Source organism: Cuculus canorus, chromosome 21 (genome assembly GCF_017976375.1).
Source record: "Cuculus canorus isolate bCucCan1 chromosome 21, bCucCan1.pri, whole genome shotgun sequence".
Lineage (NCBI taxonomy): Eukaryota > Metazoa > Chordata > Aves > Cuculiformes > Cuculidae > Cuculus > Cuculus canorus.
The window spans coordinates 4,093,998-4,109,294 of record NC_071421.1 but is presented as its reverse complement, the minus strand read 5'-3'; the positions used below and the strand labels follow the sequence as shown (position 1 = coordinate 4,109,294).

General features: G+C 49.4%; 1 protein-coding gene across 7 annotated transcripts in view; it reads right to left on the bottom strand.

Moving 5' to 3' along the window:
* Positions 1 to 15,297, bottom strand: part of CAMTA1 (calmodulin binding transcription activator 1) — a 253,710-nt gene that overhangs the window by 63,708 nt on the left and 174,705 nt on the right. The window lies entirely within an intron of this gene.

Sequence of the window (15,297 nt, the reverse complement as noted above, 5' to 3'; positions counted from 1 at the left end):
TTAACTTACAGGGGCAGCTGACAGGGACAAGATAATTCTGCCAGGAGCTGGGACTGCTTCTGTTTATCTACGAACACCCAGCGGAGCCAGTGGTGCTGATGTCCCATGTCCCGGTACCCGGGGACAGCGATGGGCAGAGAGGGCTCGTGTCCTGCTTACCGCTCCGGAGCAATGAACTCGACGGAGACCACGGAAGCATTCACCCGGGAAGGGTCGAGGAGACCCGAGTCGGTCGCAGGAGGAATCTGGCCAGCTCAGTCAGCTCCACAACCTTTTTAAGCTACGCCACTGCTCATCTATAAAGACATAACCGTGATAAAAGCGTGCAGAGAAAACTTATGGAGAGCAACTTGCCCTACCTCAGTTTGCTTAGAGGTGTTCTTTCCTCATGCACACCCTGAAAACCCCGCCGCGACGGTGGGGGATGTGTTCAGGATCCACTGCCTTGTGAGGGAGACACGTTTGCCAGGGGAGCCATGGAAGCATCTCCTCCTTTCTCCCTTGCTCCCTCCAGCTGCCCAAGCTTTTACAACTCATTTTGCAAAAGCCTTGAGGTTCTTCAAACAATAACTGAGGGCAAAGCAAAGGCTTCTTTGGGGTTGAATTCCCACGAGTACTCTTCCTGACAAACAAGGCTTATTATAGACATAGATTCCTTGCTCTGCTGTGCGTGTAGTCCAACTACCCACCTTTGAAGGCTGACACTTCAACAATGCCTCTGTTTTCTTATATTGAACCATATTTCCAGCCTGGTGTAATTTCTCCTGCATGTAAAGCGGTGCAGAGGAGACAATCAAAGCCATCATATGTTTAAGTATCCTATGCTTGAATTGTGCTTTTCATTTCCACAACACGACACAGAATTTGCTCACCGATACAGCCGAGGTTCTATACCAGGATTGCTCCATTTCATACAAAGCGCGGCTCTTTTTAGAGTAACACGAACGCCAGAGAGGAGCCCCAAAGCCACCGCAGCGGCAGGCGCGAAGCAGAGCTCCGCAGCTGCACTAACGGTTCAGACCCACGTTAGGACACCCGTGCAAACGCGGACAAAGCCGTGTCAAATCAGCGCACGCAAATAAACACCGAGGCATCGGATGCGATGTGCCAACCTCTTTGCAGACTGTCACCCTCTAAAAGATTTGCTGCTGCACTCAGACTGTTTTTCTCCACCGAGCGCAAGACAGAAATCCCCCAGCTGACATTTGGGAGGACTTTTCATTTTCTTCATCCCGAGGTACAGAATTTCCTCTCCCTCTTTCTGTTTCTATTGCAACCTTTACGAGGGAATTCTGTCATTGCATTTCAAACGGGCTTAGGCAGAGCTCAGCTCAAAACGCTTCCATCCTCATCATCTTCTAGAAATGCCAACGTTACAAAGCGCGCCCCAAGTGCCTCCTATCCTTTCCCAGCTCACCCAAGCCAGACATGCAACAATAGTTGGTCTGAAATAAGACGACATTTTCATTTCAAAGCTCTGCTGACATTCACCGAGTGCTTTCAAAGTTTCTATCAACAGAACGCACTGCTTCAAGTTCTGGTTTGAATGCAGATGGTGCAAGCTTTTTCTCCCCTGTGCTGCCGGCCTGGTTTGCCTCAGCAACACTTAATTCTTAAACATGAATGCATTGCCATGAATTTAAGCACCGTTCAATTTGTACCTGAAGATATTTTATTTTTTTTAATTGGCAGGTCTACGGCCCAGGTACGAGGCAGCTGACATTTCCAAATACCAAACAAGAAAACCCCAGAAGGATGCACTCAGAGCTCGCAATAAGCTCTCCTCGCAGAGATAGGCTGCCCCTCAGCGCCACTCCTGAAGCTTCAGCGAGGTCTAAGCTATTTTTTATACGTATGCAAATGTGCTACAAACATTTGGAAGTTAACTGCCCCTCAAAACTCACCCATACTCCCCACAGCCGCAGCGTGAGCATCAGCGTGCACGAGTGGGCGATGCGGGACTGAGGACACACCTAAGGGTTTGTACACATGCACGAGCAGCTCGGCATTTTGTGGGGTGCTCCCAGCCCTGCACAACCTACCCACACACGGGCTGACCAGAAAAGGAGCTTCCTGCAGCGCTGGAAGGCAACGGCAGCTCCTGCAGCATCCCAGGGGCAGGAGTTGTGCCGAGCAGCCGGCTCCGCCGTAGCTTCCCAGAGCCAGGAGGATGCAGGACTCCGTCAGCTCTCGTTAGGCACGACGGACGCCCCATGCAGCCGTGCCCGGTTATTATGCAACTCCCTGTTAATTCCAGCTGGTGTCTGGACACAGCACACCTCATGCCTTCTCCCTACCAGGACACGATGCACGCCAGCCCCTTCCCACATATCCTCGCAGCGCAGCAAGCGCAGATACAGGGCTCCAGGTGCCTGGAAAGGGTGAAGCGTGACCTTGATGCCTGCCTGGAGGAACCACATATAAACACTATTTAATGTTCCACGTAGCCTATATAGCTCATGGTAAGCCAACGAGCGCCTTTTCTTTTTACACTTCGCTCTTGCTCCAAGGGCTTTGTCATTTACAGCTTCTTTAAGTTCGTTACTTTTGATATCGGTAATACAACTTCCAGAAGAATAATATCAATAACCTTCAAAACACTTTCATAAGGTTGGCTTTGATAGCCTTGTAACGTTTCTGTTCCTATAGCGCAACCGTTTTGGCACTGCTACACAGCACAGGTTATTCACGGAAGGTTCTGGTGTGCCTGGATAACCCTTTTGGACAAGAGTAGGTAAGTTCTGCCGTGATACCCATTTTGGAGTCCACCTCTACTTTGTGTTGAAGGTGAGGGCTCAGAGATGCGAGTACCCAAATTAAAGATGCACAGGGAGGCCAGCAACAGCGGGGCAGTGCCCAGCGGCAGCGATGGGCAGGGGACACAGCAAACTGCCAGGTCAAAGGGACATCAGACTCCTCCACTCTCGCGACAGCTGCTGGCTGGTACTTGTTAGGCACAGTGTCCTAAAAGGGACTGACAGCAGCCAGCTGGGAACTGATGCGGCACTTCAGACTGGAAGCATCGAATCCTAAGGGCAAAGGAAGTATCAGACTTGAATTTCTTTTGAATTGCAAGAAAAAGATTATTAGACACCCTTCTTTCTTCTTCACTATCCCTCAGAAGCCCTGAATTTCCCCTGACAGAGGAGATTAACAAACAGAGATTAGCATGTAAGAGCTGCTGCTGCAGGCTGTGAGCCCAGCGCCGCAGGTTCCGGCATTTCTAGACTCCCAAGTGGATGCCCTGAAATCGGGAAAGGAAACGGGACGCCCCGAGTGCTGCTGTGTGGCTCAGAGGGGCCCTCTCTGACCTGCTAGGGAGAGCACTTATCTCCCTTTATCAGCCCTCTCCAAGCGCTCTGACTCCTTTCCAGCTATGTAGGTATTCAGGCTTCTTTTAGGGAGATTTTGTACTATCTGACACTCGGATTTTCTCTATTTCATTTAAAAGGGCAAACACGGAAGCACTCCCAGAGTGGTTCCAACAGCTCTGCTCAGCACTGATGCAACTCCGAATTCAGAGAAGGACACATTCCTTCGTGACTCCCGTTTTTCCCCAAATTGCATCTCTCAGACAGCAAAGAGAGAGAATGGTAAACCGGATTGCAAGTGCTGTTGTGCATCAAACTCCCAAGGCAGAGCGAGCAACCTGGCTGCTAACTAGAAGTATTATTTGTGATGAGCAGGAGTGCTCCAACCTGGCTGAAGCAAACTAAGTTGCCCTTCAGCCTCAACCCCACTGCATGGGAGCAGCCCGGTAATTTCCTAGCAGATGACAGCACACCGATAACCTCAAAAGCTGTGTTATTTAAGCAGAAGGTGAGCTTTGTTTAGCCCTTGGGCTCAGGCTGAGCGGATGACAGATGCAGCCGCTACATCCAATTAGATTTTTAAGTAGTGAGAGCAAATTTATTAGGTGAGCGTTTGGAGACGTGGCTCATGGGAGTTACCAGTTTCTTCAGTGACTCCATGGCTGCATCTCACCTTGTCCCTTCGGAGATTCTCCTTGATCCTTTTATTTCACAGTATGCTCTAGCAACAATAGTGAAGTTTTGGCAATGCTTTCTGAAGAATCTAATACAGTAAGAGAGTGCAATGCCTTTGCTGTTATATGCAGAAATTCCCTTTTTCTATTTTAAATTTACTCCCCAGAAGTGTCCCTGAAGTCAAGATCTTATTTATAAATGGAGAGCTGCTGCCTGTGGTGTACACTCACGTCAGCAAGAGACAAGAACGCACAACATCGTACACTTCACAAAATATGAGAAGGCAGGGAAGCCGCTGGATTTCAGTAACAGACACAGACCATCACACATGGCAAGTCATTACTCATTTTCCCTGTCAGCTGGTTTGACCCCACTGGTTCTTCTGAGACATCCCAAAAAAGCAGCAGTAGCTGGAACATCCAGTGCCAGACATAGGAACGATTAAAGTTTAACACACGTATTGCTCAAGTTTGTAAACGCTCGGGAAGGTGAACGCAGATCAAAGGGGTTTTTTTTCAGCTTAGGCATCGAAGCATCTAAAGCAGCATCCAAGAAGCTGGTAACTCAGAGGAATGAACACCTCATGGAGAGAGTCCTTCAAATCCCAGGAAGAGTGATATTCTCCTCCGTCCAGATTCAGAGTGCTCTGTGCATTTCCAAATTTACTGCATTTTCTTGTTTTTCCTGGCTGCGCAGAACACAAGAGGAGTGGAGATCCTTGTCTGACCGTGATTTAAGAAAGGATAAGACCAGTTTTACATCTTCACCTTGTACATCTCAGATCTTGAACCCCACCGGCGTTTCTCACGCATAGTTACAATCCTCTCAATACTACAAAGATTTATCAGTACTATTAATTAGTATTAATAGCTAGAAATGCCACCCCTGAAGGTGTGGGACATGATGGAGAAGGGAAGAGAAGAAAAGTGTGATCTGGTCGGCAGCTAGGAAGGTTGCAGCTTCCAACCCAATGGCAAAGCCGTTTGTTGCCGCGGGCAGTGAAACTGCAGGACCAACCAGCAAAGTCCCCGAGCATCCCAGGGCTCCGGCCACGACCGTGCACCCGGACAGCAGCGATTGCTGGAAAACATCAGGTGAGTACGGCTACAGCAGCTTTCTGGCTATTTATCAGCCATGTATACAGGTCACTTTTCATCAGGTGGCACCTCAAGAGAAGATAAAAGCGAGAGAACTGACCTGAGCATCCGCGGTTAAGCGTGGAACACAGTAACGCAGATAAGATGGAGAGAATTGTTCTACGCCTGCTCTCCTAGCTGATACGGGACAGTCATTGGAGAGCACGTCCTTTTCTCTTTCGCTCCACGTCCCGTTCCCTGTCACTAGGACAAGTTCTAGTACCCTTGTACCAGTTCAACTCCACTAAAATCCAGTTCAAAGGTACAAGTATATCCTTTATATTAAGGGATGGCATTCATCAAAAGCCTTTTTGCTAAGTTATCTTCATAGCACGACCTATCCTGAGCACATATACGGTGCTGTGCTGTGCCAGAAAACGCCAATATTTAGCATTTTAGCATTTGTACACATCCTGCATAGGTTTTGTGCCTGGGAACACTTTTCTTTAGCCTGCAAAGACTGTCTTTTGAGTCAGAGACCCTGCCCAGATGCCTCCCGTTTGTGGCTAGACACGAGTGCCTTCACTCATGCAGCCGCAGATCATTATTCTCCAACAGCGCTGGAATGGAGACTTGGTGCTGACTCAGCAGCAGTGTGATTTGGGGCGACTGCAGTCGTGCCTCCTCGCAAACAGCTCAATGGGAAAGATTTTCATCTTGGCAGAGACGCAGGAGCTGCGCCTGCTTTCTCCCATTCATCAGGAACATTTCTGTTGCCGTCAGGAGTGTTTGTCACTCACCACGGCTGCAGAGGGCAAGAACCGGCAGAAACATCAGCTGCAGCAGAAATTCAAGTCACCGGGATTCCCTATGTCATCGTCTACTCGTTCTCCAAAAAACAGGCATCCGAAGTGGCAGATGCCCTGCGCTGGAACGGCTGCTCCCACCTCGCCTGGCAGGGCTGACACCAGCACAGCCGGTGCCCACCGTCCACTCGAAGCGGTCGTGCCGGCACCACCACGCTTCCGACTCCACCGTGTTCGTAGCAACAGAGTGGCAAGAAAGCGAGGAGGATTCTGACCTCATTAGAGAAGCAGAAGCTGATTGTCATCCTTAAACCGTGGGACAGGAGAAGCCACACTGCCCACCCCACGGCCACTGATGACGCTGCGATGCTGAAACGCGAGGGAGATGACGTTCTGCCCTGCCAGCCTGAAGGACAGGCATTCCACGCGGTACTCTGCCGACCTCACCGCGGGGGATTAAAGAACCTTCTAAATGAACACATGATGAGACCATGAGCAGCAAAACCAGTGTGGGTGAATGCATGGATTCCCTGCAGAGTCTCCTTTGGGGTCCGTGCTGGGAGAGCACGCTCCGAGGAACACGGTATCCCTTTCTTTAGGCAAAGAATTCTCAATGGTGGAGAACCCACGCGCAGCCCGAGGAGATCCTCCATCACAGCTACTTTGAATTTTGCCTTCTACGCGTCTCCTGATGTTTTGGCCTCATCAGAAACGTTTCACCTGGCTCAGTATTACAAGAACCTGGAAAATGTCAGATTCCCTCCCAAGTTGCACACCCAGTTTGGAAATGACCAGAACAATGGCCAGGCTTGAGGAAATTAAAGCCGGACTGTCACCGATTGTCCCCAAAGCCAAAGAGATTGTCTTCTCTGCCATACAAGAAGCTGTGTGCACCAATCCTGGTTGGGCAGGTGAGGGTCCATAGCTCGGGGACGCAGGGATGGACAAGAAAGCAGAGCCCAGAACGGGAAGGCAAATTCTCAGTAACACCCCAAACTCCCCATTAAGTTTACTGCGTTGTCAAGTCATTCTTTTTTTTTTTATGGATAGAGACACAAGGAAAAAATGAAATCTAGAAAGCATTGTCAGCTTGAATGATTTGCCAGGTTCTTGTCACTAAACAACCATCATCCCTCAGAGCATACGAAAGGCAATAAACCCAATAGAACTAATAAAGGCAAACTGTGTGAGCTTGACGGATCTGGCTGTCCCCGGCATCTGACAGCCTCTTTTACCAGGCAGGCAAATTGAAGCTGCAGCAGACTTGTCCACGGGATAAGTGAGACCCTGACAAAACCAGCACCGGCTCCTGGTTTTCTAACGCTGTTATAAATTCTCCTAAAAAAAAAGGTCCAGTTTGAAAGACCATTCCAAAGATTTCCCAGAATGGATTTGCAGCTGCTATCACAGCTGCTTGATAACTCTCTTTACCCTCCCGTCTCCGCTGAGCGGATCCCGCCTGCTCTCCAACCCCAGGGATTTCTCGCAGCTGCACCTCACCTTGTTCAGGCACCTCGTCCAATGGGAAACACTCCGAACTCACAGAATCACAGAATCACCAGGTTGGAAAGGACCCATTGGATCATCGAGTCCAACCATTCCTAGCACTCCCTAAACCATGTCCCTCAGCACTTCATCCACCCGTTCCTTAAACACCTCCAGGGAAGGCGACTCGACCCCCTCCCTGGGCAGCTGTTCCAGTGCCCCATGACTCTTACTGTGAAGAATTTTTTTCTGATATCCAACCTGAACCTCCCCTGGCGGAGCTTCAGGTCATTCCCCCTTGTCCTGTCCTCTGTCACTTGGGAGCAGAGCCCAGAGCCCTCCTCTCCACAACCTCCTTTCAGGCAGTTGTAGAGAGTAATAATGTCTCCCCTCAGCCTCCTCTTCTCCGGGCTAAACACCCCCAGGTCCCTCAGCCGCTCCTCATCAGACTTGTTCTCCAGCCCCTCACCAGCTTCGTTGCTCTTCTCTGGACACACTCCAGAGCCTCAACATCAAGGAAAAACAAAGCTAAACAGCTTTCCAAAATAAATACCGTGTGGAAGAGATACACTATGAAGTTGAAGATCAGTGGGAAGCAGAGCCCCATTCCATTCGCGAGGCTGCAGGGTGGGTGCTCGCACGTCCCTTGGTGGCACTGATAAGATGGGGCTCCGGTCAGCCCACGGCTCTGGACCCTCTCAGATTTTGGGCAGCCCTTTGGCATTTTGCCTCCTCCCGACGGCTGATGGAAGGGGTACCTCCCCAGAAGGTGTGGACAGAACCTCGGCTGCTCCAGCATCCAACCCACAGCTGCTCCCTCGCTACCAGCACTTCTCTGAACACTGAAACCCCATCAGAACCAGTCATCGTTCCTCAAAGTTGGAATCCCTCAAGCCGTGGTGGCGAGCCATCCTTTGGTCTCGGTTTGCGGCAAGAGCCTGTTACCAAATTTGAGACTTAATTTATCCAAGATCCTATTAACATCTCTGTGCACTCACTGAATGAACGCGCTTTTTAAGTCACTTATTTACCAATAAATTACAGTGGTCTGAAGTCATTAGCAACGAAGTAAATTGTTTTAATTGATCTGAACTTTTTACGATGCTGGAGCTTAGTTTCTATATAATTGCACTTTCTAAAAGCCTAAAATAGCAAATTAATCACTCTAGGAGCTCGCAATCTTTAAAACCCTCTTTATTCTGAAAGGCTGCATGATTGAAACCAAGAATAAATCCACACCTCCATGACTCTCATGTTCATAACAAACCTGGAATCTGCCTCACGAACCGTGTAAGGGTTCAAGGACTCTTCTATGCGAGGGATGCACCAAGGTGGCGAGGTGCCGGCTGGGCTTTACGTGGGAGGAACAGCATTTCGAGCTTCTCGTACTCTTGCTGCACTGTTCATAAACAACATTCACAGGACTTTGTATCCCGTTAATTTTTAGGGATCAGAGAAAATAAAGAGAGGCGCTGAGATCCTGGTAATAAATACCTGCACCTACCACAGCCTCGCTGAATGCCGGAGCCTCCGCACGCCGCAGCGAGCGGCAATCTCAACCGAGCGAGGTGCGCTGCCATCTACTATAAACGCATTTCTATTCAAATCGGTTGAGGGGTTCAGAGGAAATATCCAATTTATGAACAGAGTATAAACGGCATCTTTCAAAATAACAGTTTTAGGCACAGATTAGCTCTCCACCCTCGTTGCTTCTGACAGGGCCAATCACCACCCTAAATTAGTGTTTCAGCTGAACCTGACATTGGAAATCACATATAATTATGCTGATTAATTTTGCTGCAAACATGCAGTGTTTTGCTATAGAAATGTAAACATAATAAGGTGAAAGGGTGATACAAATAGTGAAAGCTGACTGCTGTTCAGAAAAACCCACTCGGGTGCTGAATACATTGGAGTGACGGCGTTTATGGGAGAGCAGCGCCGATTCCCACATCTGCCTACTGATTTCTGCACAAAAAAAAAAGCAGAGGAGAAACGGTGGAAGCATGACTCGGGAGTAGAGCTGCAACCCACTAAAGGCATCCAATTATTTATACATCCATCAGAGCAAAATGGAGTGGAACACTAGGAAATGACTGGTTGGAATAGCACCGGCCCTGCAGACCATCTGCAGATTGACGTGCGTGGCGTGGCCAAAGAGACAGGCGACGGAGTCTTGGCAGAGGGAGCTGAAGAGAGAGGCAGCATGGAAAGAGGGAATGCCAGTCGGTCGCCTGGCAGTGAACTGTTTGCCGCTAACAGAAGGAGATGGCAAGAGAAGAAAACCCCTAAAATTAGGAATTCTCCCTTGGTCATCCTTGTGGAACTTGCCCACTTCAGAAGGAGCTGTACCAACTCTAGAAACACCCTTGTCGCCAGCACCTAAAGACGAGAGACGATGTCTACGGTGGGTGAACGGTGCAGATTACAGCAACAAAGCCTGGTAATTTCACAAAATAAACCAGCATTAATACATAGCACTTAAAACAAAGAGATGTGTTTCTTCTCAGCTGCACCTTGCTGTGCAACAGTCTGAAAAGGCTGCGGAAGAAAACTGCTCGGTTTTCAAGTTTAAAACTGTACTTAACCAAATACTGTTCATCTTCAGACGTATTGGCAAGTTAAGTATCAAATTACACGTTTTTCCTGTAGCCCCTAAAATTCTAACCGCTATCTTATCGGTCCCTCGTTACCTCAAATCAGTGCTCACCGAGCTGATAAAGGGCTGTGACCACACGTTGCCATATGAGGTGGTTGCACGGTTTGGCATATTGACTCAGGAGCACAAAACCTGCCCACAGCGAAGCCCTTGCACCCTACGGAATAGCACGGGTTGATCCGAATACAGCATTCCCAGCGCCCTTTCGCAGACACCGCAGCACAGGGCTCTCATGGACCAGCGCTGCCTCGGCACAGGGCAGCATTCCACCTCCTCCCCAAAGTGCTTGGGGCACAATTCTGCTCTGGCTCCCTGCAGAGCATCCCTGCGGCAGCCAGCGGTCGGTAAGGAGGGCGCAGGGTCTGCTCCATCCTAGCAGAACCTGAAGATAAACGGAAGGGAAAGGCAAACACAGAGCTGCAGCTGAGTAAGTAACATCGAGACTGACACGGGGAAGCTGTGATGCATTACTCATCCTGATAAGTTTAATGTATAATTTAGAAAGATATCACCAAAATGGAAAAGAGATGCTCTTAAGCAGCTCTGAAAGGTATTCAGCTCCGGCATCGCACTCAGTTAGTATTTGAGGGAAGCTGCTAGCCCGGTGGCAGAAACCCACCCCTCACCCAATAATTTGATTTAGCTGTGTCTCAGCACTGAAGCACTTTAGCAAATGCTCATTCCTTTTCACAGGCCAGAGTTTGGCTTTTTATTGAGTATTAGGTATTGCCTCCCACTCTGATAACCAGAAGCCATCAAACTGGAAAGCCCTTATCATCCGACCGCGGCTCAGCATTAACGGGCTGCCTCACCCAGGCAGGCTGAACCCACACCTTGGAGGTCACAAATAATCCCAAATTACATCAGAAAGACCTAGAGGATGTATCCCCACAAATAATAATAATAATAAAATAATAATCTCGGCTCATATGACACACAGGCAATACCACTTTGCTTTACAGGTGTATAAATGACAGCCACACTGTTGTATTATTGTGAAGAAATATTTATCTTGGGGAAAGCAAGAGCTTTGCTGGGGGTTGGGGAATCTGCTGCCCCTTCTGCATTGCGAGGACGGTGCAGAAAAGGGGGAACCCAGCTGCTTTTTGAGCAGGGATCGTACACGGGTGCCCTTGTCCAGCACCCGCCCGACAAGGGAGGCATTCACAAGGAGAGGGTTTGTGCTGCCTGAACGTGTTGTGTGTCCCCTGGAGTCTGCATTTCAGAATTAACAACTTCCGATACTGCTCACGCGATAGCCAGAGCTCCTGTGAAAAATATTCTGAAGACGAGGGATGCCATTCGTTAACAAGAGGAATGTGAAGAGCACCTTGCGGAGCGAGGGCAGCCCAGGACACCCCCCACCACCGAACAAACGCGCAGCACCAAGGCTCGCCATCGCAAATATACATTATAAAAGGGTCTTGATTCTTGATAGCCCCGTATCCAGAGCATCCAACACCGATCTGACTGACAGAAGCAGTTTCCCATCCTGGAGGTGCAGCTCTCCCATTCCCGAGGAAGGCGGAGATGCTTTTCAGGACACATCATCGCTGCAACTGCTCCATGAAGTGCTTTATCACACACATATTTTAAACTCCTGATAACACTCAAGCAGAGATAAGGGCGCAGGAACTCAGGCCGCAGTTTTATAACATTTTTTTTTCCCAATTTCTAGTGGTTTATCTCCAGAAAATACCAATGTGTCTCCCAAATCCTTACACATTAGTACAGACGGTGATATCAGCCTCTCCGACCTCAAACTACTGCCTGCAGTAATGTACTCGGAATAATTCGCTTAGAAGGGGAACCCTTGCACCAAAAGCACGCTCGCCCCAACGCCGCCAGCAGGCACCCACCTGCAGGGAAAACCAGAACTCGTTGGGTTTATGTTATGATGTTGTTCGAAGCAATGACTGCCCGCGAGGCTGTCACACGATGGCTTTCGGCACGCACGAGAAGAGCGGGCAGCGACCCCGCGTCTCCATCCTTTCAGGGGTTACAGTGCAGCTGGGAATTAACTTGCAATGAGCATTTCGTGCTGCTCTCCAAGCCAGGGCCATGAAATACCTGGAAAGAAGATCCTGGCTGCTGCTTCAGGCAGCTTTTATGGAGCAGCGCTGGATCCGATGCCCGTCCAGATCGCGCAGAGACAGGGTCTGGGATAGAGAGATACTGAACATAAGGGAAACCCGAGCCAACTCACTCAAAAACACACAGTTGGACCCCACAATTCTGGACACAGACGTCCTGCAGCCGAGCAGGACCAGCACACGGCTGCCGGTGACGTGCGGATAACCCCTGGCACACCGCTAACGCCTGCGCTCCCCTCGCACAGAGGGGCTCATCCGTGGGAGCTCTCGGCAGAGCTTCGCAAGGAGCTGCTTTACCTGCACCGCTCCTGCGGCCACGGCGAGCGCAGGCTGCGCTTCATTAGTTATTTCTTTATTTACAAGCACAGGCTGCGCCCACAGAATCTGACATAATTTGAGTTCACAGATGCAATAAAAAAAAATAGCACACCCTTTCTCAGAGCTTTCAGGCTCCAAAATCTCATCAAAAAGAAATGCAGTTTCATAAATTATGCAGCCCTACCCCGCCTATCACATTTGGCTGCTGCATGGAGTCTCTCCACCTGACAGGGGGTTTAAATTACGAAGCTCCTTGAGAACGACGAGGTGCTCCTTCCTCACGCTGCTGAGGGCAGCCCTGCGTTGGGTTGCGTTGGAGGCTGTGACTTCAAACACCCTCCGAGCCAAAGACGGCTATTGCTTTTGCTGTGAATGCTGCCGAATGGTTATCTGGCTCAAACAGTACCAGAGCTTGTGCAGCTATATCCTGGCCAAAGCATCCTTTTGGCAGAGGAAAGCAGCTTTCCCTGGAAGCATCTCCTGAAGGATGCTGGCCACGGGAGCGGGCGAACACCCATGCTGGGTGCTGCCCGTGCTAACCTACGCTCACCCTCTACCAAAGCGGCACAGCGTTTGTCATCGTAGTCAGATCTTGGCGTGGCACGCAATGAAAGACTCAGCATTGCCAGCGTGCTGATTTTAGCAGAGAAGGGAGCTGGGGAGATGGGATTCCTGCAGACAAAAATAGAAGGTTTTAAAGCTGCAGCAAAGAGAAAGACTGCTGGAACATGGAGTCCTCTTCAGCAGCACCCAGCCAAGCAGCACGAACCAAAAGGAAACAGCCTATAAATAATACAGAGCAGATCTGCTCTGATCCACTAACCTACTTTAGGACAGGTTTACAGTGAAGAATAAAAAGAATTTAAGCTTGATTGGGGTGATTCAGAAAGCATCTGCACGGTGTCGATGCAAATTCCTTGCCCTGGTTTCTCAGTGGGAATTAAAACCGATAACCGACTCCAAGTGCCCAAAAACCTGTCATCTCCGTTTCTTTTTTTTTTTGGAGAAGGGAGAGAGTGCCCTGCAAGTGCCAGCTCTGTGCTGCGCAGGAGGAGAGCGCTTTTACTCCCTTGGGTAGACGAGATGGCTGTGACGGAAGCACAACTGGATTAGAGCATCTCCACCAGCACTGCAGCATCCCCACGGGAATGGGAAGGCAAAAGGAATACGTCTCCGGGTACCAGCTCGCAAGAGCTGCCCTGGGATACACAGCACATGTAATACTCATGTACTGACAGGAAAGAGCATGGAATAAAATAGGGGGTTTTAAATTCCGTTATGGAATAACTGATGTTTCTTAAGAGTCATCTGATGAGTGGGGCAAGGAAAAAAAACAAGCTCAGCTTCTGTACAGGGGGCAAAGCCATACGCAGACGCTGCTGAAGCCTGGTTTCACTACTAGGGGATTCCTTCCAGCCGAAGGCAGGGCATGCCCCCAAGGTAGCAACACTCATGCCAAAACACCCTCTTGAGATAAGACTGTTAAACCCAGAAAACAGCCCTAGTTTTACCTAAATAATCCTGTGCAGTAACCTTCTAGACATTTAGATTGAACAGAGTGAAATGGTGACCTGTAGCTCTTTGCCTCCATCAAGAAATTCATGGCACAGGACCACCTCAGTCCAACGTCACGATGTCCAGTCCTCTCCAACCCTCAAGCTTCCAACTGAGGCGCAAACACCATTTAACCACCGGCTCAACAGCTCAACCACCACACAGGCACCCTTGGCCCAGGGCTTTCTGCTCTTCTTTCTTCTATTCATCAGCAACATCTTCATGTTAAGCACATTCCGCCAAGGCAGACTGAGCCTTAAATAACCCCGTATTTCATAATTTCTCTTCTCTCAGGCAGCCGGCTCTGCTCTGTCTGAGAGGGGAAGCCATTTGCCGTGCTTTGCTTAAGTGCATCTTAATAATGCATTTCGCATGTGAGGAACGGCGAGCTGAAGCGCAGCCGGGGAGCTGGAATGCACACTAGTCCAAAAGGAAATCTCAGGATAAGAAGCACTTAAAAATTATTATTTACTGGTACTTTCCTGAAAATGCTTTGAAAAATAATGGCGAACGCAGTTTGGGTACCGTGAGCACGCAGGCTTCGTGTCACCGGCACAGGGCAGGATCCAGACAACCCGATCGACAGACTGTTTAACTAATAATTATGCTACTCCTCAAGCCTGATGCACCTTCTTAGCCTCCTCCTCTTCTTATTTCCCATATGTTTCTATTTCCTTTTGGCCTAAAGGAGAGCAGAGCTACCCTGAAAGCACGGAAGAGCTCAGCCTAGGTCTTGCAATGGCAGGATTTCGGGTTGCACTGGGTGCGACGCTCTCAGGAACGCAAAACAAGTTGCCGCCTTGCACCGTGAGCTCAGGGAGGTGCAAGCATCACGTTCCTTGCTCCCTGGAATACTCTCAGGTCCAGGAATTGTAGGAGCAAAATGGACAAGTTTAGTGCAGATCTAACTCCTGACAGCAGAATGAACACAGATGTCCCACATCCGTGCTTTAGGAGAACCTTCCTGCCCTTTTTCCTTTCCAATCCTTCCCCCTGGGCAGGCTCTGGACCACCCAGTCTCACTGTGAGAGGCGACTGAAATGCCGCAGACCCAGGGAAGGGTTTAGCTCTTATGTTTCCAAGGGAAAGGGAAAAAGAGTCCTTAAATTAGTTTGCCACAAGTATTTTTGGAGCTAAGATCTGAGTCCAGATGCCAATTAAAAATACCCTTGCTCAAGAAGATGACATTTGGAACAGCTGTGAGGCAGCCTCCGTTCTTGGTTCCTATGAGAAGGGTAACACTGCAGCTGCTGCAACCTGTACGGCTTCAGTTCATCAAGCTAAATCTGCTTGATTATACATTTGCTATAATCTGTTTGC